Source organism: Humulus lupulus, chromosome X (assembly GCF_963169125.1).
Source record: "Humulus lupulus chromosome X, drHumLupu1.1, whole genome shotgun sequence".
NCBI lineage: Eukaryota > Viridiplantae > Streptophyta > Magnoliopsida > Rosales > Cannabaceae > Humulus > Humulus lupulus.
In genome coordinates this window covers 119,365,730-119,372,016 of record NC_084802.1, presented here as the reverse complement: position 1 = coordinate 119,372,016, position 6,287 = coordinate 119,365,730, and positions in this window count along the sequence as shown.

Below are 6,287 nucleotides of genomic sequence, written 5' to 3'. Positions count from 1 at the left end.
TCTCAACATAACCCCACAAGTAGTTCTTTGAACAGTCCAACCATTATGGGGCGTGTAAAATCTATCGCTCAAAAGAAAAAGAAAACAACCAAACCTCATGCCAATCAACCTGCTCCTCGGGTTGAAATTCATTCGACCAGCCCTCAACCTGAAAACACTTCCCAGCTAGAAATTCAAACAAAAGCCCGACTTCGAGATGTCCTTTGACCAGAGGTCGAATGGTATGTAGTACCCCCTAGTGTTATTACAGATAGGATGGTAGGGAGTTATCTCAAGAAGTACAGAATTCTTGGGATAACCCTAATCAAGCCTTTAATCGACCAACAGGCAAACATGCCTGGGGGCGCCTTCAATGCCTGGTCGAGGTATCACATTGAGGGAAGGGAAAATTTTCCTCTTCATCCATTCTTCCAGGGGGTGACCAATTATTTCGAGGTCGCTCCCTTTCAAATCACCCCAAACAGATATAGAGTGCTTTCTGCTCTCTATATTCTTTACAACCACAAGAAGTGGCTTGTTCCTATGCCACACGGGATCAATTATTTGTTCGATCTCAAATCTAACCCCAACCACAACAACACGGGGTTCTTCCATTTCTAGCACTAGGAATCTGCTTGCACCTTCTTGAGTAATATTACCCACAAGTCCAACATGGGAAAGTACTTCCAGGAGTAATTTTTAACACCTGATCTGGTCGCCAACAACCTGGCCTTCACTGAAGGAGGTAAATCATTTATTTACCGGTCGTTAGATTTTGTTTAGTTTTTCTATACATTCTTTAGAACTTTGGTGCATCCTTGGCCAGCATGACAAATATTGAAAAAAGTATCAAAGAGCTGGTCACAGAGAATAATCTAAGGCTGGTTGGCCTTCTGGCACCTCACCAGGATGTGAGGGAATCAACTGCGGGAAGTGCTACTGGGGAGAAGTTCCCGAGCAGCATCAAGATGTGTCACAACCCCCGAGGAGGGCAACAGGAGTGACCATAAGGGAACCGTCTAGCACCCCGCGAGCAGCGGCTGTCCCTGCCCAGCATGGGAAAGGCAAGGAGAAGCTTCCTGATCACCCCGAGCCTTTACTTGAGTCCTTGGACGAGAATGGTACTAACTTCTCACTCTTAGACAGTTTGCCAATTCCCTGTCATTTATTGGATGGGGACAGCAACGTTAAATACGCGCCTAGTTTAAATTCTGACTTCTTCAAGGCAGAGAGTGTGTGTAGCAGTAGTACAATAAATAATGTAGTGACCAGTAGTTGTAGCTCGATTATTTTACTTATAATTTCTTTTCTCACCATTTTTTTTTGTCTTTTTTGAATGACAACTTGCCCTGACTGATCGTATGCTTCTTTTTTGCAGACATGCCTGTCGAGAGGGCGTTCGACTTGTACACCAATCCCACCTCCTCTCCTCATACGAGCAGGACGAAAATGAAGAGGCGCCAGCTAGGAGAAGGATGCAGTGACTCATCTGCAAAGAGGGCTCGGACGGAGGGCCCTCCTGCACCAACTCCTTCAAAAGAGATGACTCCTCCTCCAGTCCCTGTCGACCAGAATCCTCCAGCTCCTGCATTCACAACTCCTCCAACTTCCGCTGACCAGCACCTCCTGGTCAACCAGAAAAAGTTCCAGGAGAAGCTCTTATGAACATGGCTCTCAGCTCAGCCAAAGATAGGTTAACAAAGCTATCAAGGCATCAACGCAGCTGAGAGGCCATCAACGACATTGACTCTATGGAAGTCGACCAGATCTTCAACCGTGCGCTGAATGAAGTGCTCAGCGTGAGTCACCGTTCTTGCTGAGTTTTATTTGTTTGTCTTGTCAATTTATTCCCACTAACAGTTTTATGTTTTTTCTGATCGTAGGGAGTTTTAACCATGAGTACTGGTTGGCGCCGCTCGGGGGCATTGACTACTCAGTATGAGAAGAAGCTTGGTGAACAACTCAGAATGGTTGAGGCCAAGCACACCGAGCAGCTCAAAACAGCCGAGGCTAAGCATGTCGAGCAGCTTAAGGAGGCCAAGGCCAAGCATACAGAGGAGCCGCAAACAGCTGAGGCCAAAATCGCCAAGCTTGAGGGGGAACTGAACAAGGAGGAATCAATTACCAAAATTACTACCTCCAAAGATAAGTACAAAGAAGCCTCGTTGATAAACTACCGAGAAGCCCACAAACTTCAATCAGAGTTGGAAATTAGCTGCAAAGAGGTTGCTGACCTTGAGGAGACCAACGCACGCAACCTAGAGAAGTATGAGGGAGCGACGTTCTAGTGCTTTTACATGTTCTGGAAAAGCAACCCCAAGGCTGACTTTACTTATCTACCTGACCATATATGGGAGGCTGAGTTGGCGAAGTGTGCTGCTCGCCTGGAAGAGGAGGAGAAGGCTCAGGGATCCCCTGAGATATCCCTAGCAATAGGCATTGAGGGTGTCAACTGTAATGACCCAACTAATTCTAAGACCTTGGACCATTAAAAACTACTAAACTTAGCTACCATTTTTGAGAAAACATACATAAGAAATATTCACAACTTTATTAAAAACTCCAAAATAAATATTGAAATGCATAAATGCGGGGTATGGGATCCCATTATTTTAAATTAAAACATAACTTTAAACTAAAGGAACTTGTTTACAAAACTAAATTCGAAAAATACATAAAAACTTAATTTAGAGAGACTAAAATAACGTCCTCGAATCGGTCACGCAGTCCATCGAATCCCTTCATCCTTAATACACAAACCAAGCTGCCAAGAATCCTTCCGCCGCCATAATTATTTTCCTGCATACATAAAAATAAAGGAATGAGCCTAATGCCCAGCAAGGAAAATCTGCTAGCACATATAGCATAAAACATAAATATAAGACTACAAAACATATGACTATGAAACATGCATTATAACGGCCATCATACTTCTTGGGGCATGCTAGCTAAGCAATCACATGCCCATAAATTTATGGGGCTTAGTTATCTAAACATATCATATAAATTTATGGGGCTCATTATCTAAACAATCATATGCCCAAGGAATAATTATTGGGACTTGTTATCTAAACAAGTTATATATTTGTTATCTAAAAAATTATGTGATTGTTATCTAAACAAACAACTAAAAAACATATCATAAATATAGCGTAAACCTATCAAAACATAAAAGCATACAAGATCTATCCTATTTTCCTTACCAATATCAGGATTTATGAGAACAAGGACGAGATTTGGAACACTCCTAAAACCAACAATATGAATGTCAGTATTTCTAAAGAAAGAGATGATAAAGAAATGAACAAAACCACTAAGAAGAAACTTACCGAAAAGAAACCTTAAGTTCAAATAACTTAAATATCTAACCAAGAATGGAAACAACGAGTTAGGCTTTGAGTAAAGAAAACTAAAGGAAACTAAGGAACCATACAGAAATGAGCTTAAGATTAGAAATACGTTTGGATATACTATCACCGAACTACACCTTGATATTGAAAACACACTATAAATCTCACTTCCCAAGTGTTTATAAAGCTTAAGATGATAAAGCTTTTATCCCAACCCAAGTGTTTATCACTCTATAGTAACCCTAGCAGCTTGAAGGCTCTGAACACAGCTTGAAGAATGAGAAAAATGGCTGGGTACTAGGTCCTATTTATAGAGTTCAAGGAGTGAACTATCTTCTTTTATCTTGAATAAAAATAACAAGTATTAATTGTAAAATATTTGAATATTCGTTCAACAGGTGCTGAAGACTCGGTCAAAACGTTCAGAGGCTAGTTAAGAGGTTAAGAAATGAATCAAGCTCGGTTTCAACATCGATTGAAAATATGGCCCTAGGGCCGATATATCGCCCATCACAGGCGATGTATCACCTGGACCTATGTCCCGAGTGCTCGTCATTTCATTTGTGCGAAGTTGACGTGTTTTTCGTATGCCCCGTGTGGCGATACATCGGCTCCTATGCTGCGATATATCAGCATACGTGAATATATTAAACACGTTATTGCACTTTTTCAGCATAATTTGAATTGATTAATTAGGTTTGACTGAGTAATACGAGATTCCAGCAAGTTTTGGAAGAGTCTAGAGCTTCTAGAAATTTCTATTTTTGAATTATCCACTTAAAATGCTTAAATCCTCAAATAAACAAGATTGTGAAAATTTTTATGCTCCTAATGGTCTTGGAAGAGTCTAGAGCTTTCTTGAACTTTCTTTTATTTATACTATAATTAAACCCTTAAATAAACAAGCACACGACAAGTGTCATGATCTTATTAATTCTATCTAAACCTTATAGTATAATAAATAACATCTTTATAATCAGCTATATTAATCAAACCTTATGTTATAATTAATATTCTTAAACTATAGGTTAAACTTATAAAATCTATAAGTGTTGCTATTCGTGTTCAACTAAGTCCCGGCTTGAACCAAAATCCATAGTAACTATCATACTATAACTACTACTAGCTACTATTACTACTACTACTATCTAACTAGCTAAGTAAAATTCTAGGACTCTACATCAACAAAGATGTTGGGGCCACAGTCGACCAGCAGCCTCAAGAGCCTCAGCAGAATCCTTCGGCTGCTTCATAATTTCATCTGTTTTTATTTAAGTTTAATTTGTATTTTAAGACACACGAACTACGGTTCATGATGTCAAGACAACTTATTATTTTATTGTTGCACGACCAGCTTTTCCTTTAACTGACAATTACATCCGAGCAGCAACTGCTCGCGGTGTAAAGGATTTCATTTTTTATATTATAATATTTGTATTTTATTATAACATTTGTTCGCTTGACCGAACTTAGCATATCACTTTGTTTTGATTTAACAAAATTTTGAAAAATACTGTAAGTGCCGTAGTATGCTTTCCCTTATTTTGCTCGTGTGTTTACATATACTTGTTGATATGCTTTGCTTGCCTGGTACCTTATATGCCCCCCAAGTGATTGAGGAGCTTCAGGTCGTCCATCACTTGCCTTGACCAAGACCTGTTTGAACATTTCTGCTTGTAATAAACACTTATAAGACAACACACGTGATGAGCAAATACTTGTAATAAATACAATAATTGGCAAGAATAACTGACTGCGCACAGTTCCTTTTATTTCTCATAATAAATGGACAATCGTGTCTGTACGAGTGATCAAGAAATGATCTTACACTTATAAGCGATCAGTCATATGACTGACTGACCCTTGTTCATAAACTTGTAAAACGTTAAATTAATACAAGCTAATTCTTTAAAAAGAACTATTTATTGGTAATACTTGCGCAGGTGTTCTCCATTCCAATAATGAGGAATGAGATCTCCATTTAAGAGAGCAAGCTTGTAGGTGCCTGGTTGAAGGACTTCTTTGATTTGGTATGGCCTTTCCCAATTAGGTCCAAGCACTCCAGTAGCTTGATCGCGGGTGTTGAGGAAAACTCTTCTAAGTACCAAATCTCCAACATTAAATTTTCTTTCACGTACTTTAGAGTTGAAGTACCAGGCGACCTTTTGTTGGTAAGCTGCTACTCGAAGTTGGGCTTGCTCACACCTTTCATCGACCAAATCTAGATATTCCATCAATAACTAGCTATTAATATCTTGATCGTATGCCAACCTTCAGTGTGATGGCAGATCTAATTCAACAGGCAACATAGCTTCATACCCATAGGCCAAGGAGAATGAAGTATGGCCTGTTCCTGTTCGATGGGATGTTCTATACGACCAGAGGACTTCAGGAAACTGCTCTGGCCATGCTCCCTTCGCTTCTTCAAGACTTTTCTTCAGAGTATCCTTTAGTGTCTTATTGACAGCCTCAACTTGTCCGTTTGCTTGTGGATGAGCTACTGAAGAAAAGCTTTTGATAATCCCATGCTTCTCACAAAAATCTGTGAACATATCACTATCAAACTATGTGTCGTTGTCTGAGACAATTTTTCTTGGCAATCCATAGCGACACACAATGTTCTTGACCAAAAAATCCAGCACCTTTTTGGTCGCTATGGTTGCAAGTGGCTCAGCTTCGGCCCACTTCGTGAAGTATTCAACAACAACCACATCATACTTGATGTTGCTTTTTCCTATGGGCAAAGACCCAATCAAATCTATCCCCCACATTGCAAATGGCCACGGGCTTTGCATTTGTTTTAGCTCATTAGGGGCTGCTCGGGGTATCTTGGAAAATCTTTGCCATTTGTCGCACTTTCGAACAAAATCCACAGAGTCTTCATTCATTGTTGGCTAGAGGTATCCTTGCCTTAGGATCTATTTTGATAAAATCTGCCCCCTAGCATGATCTCTGTAG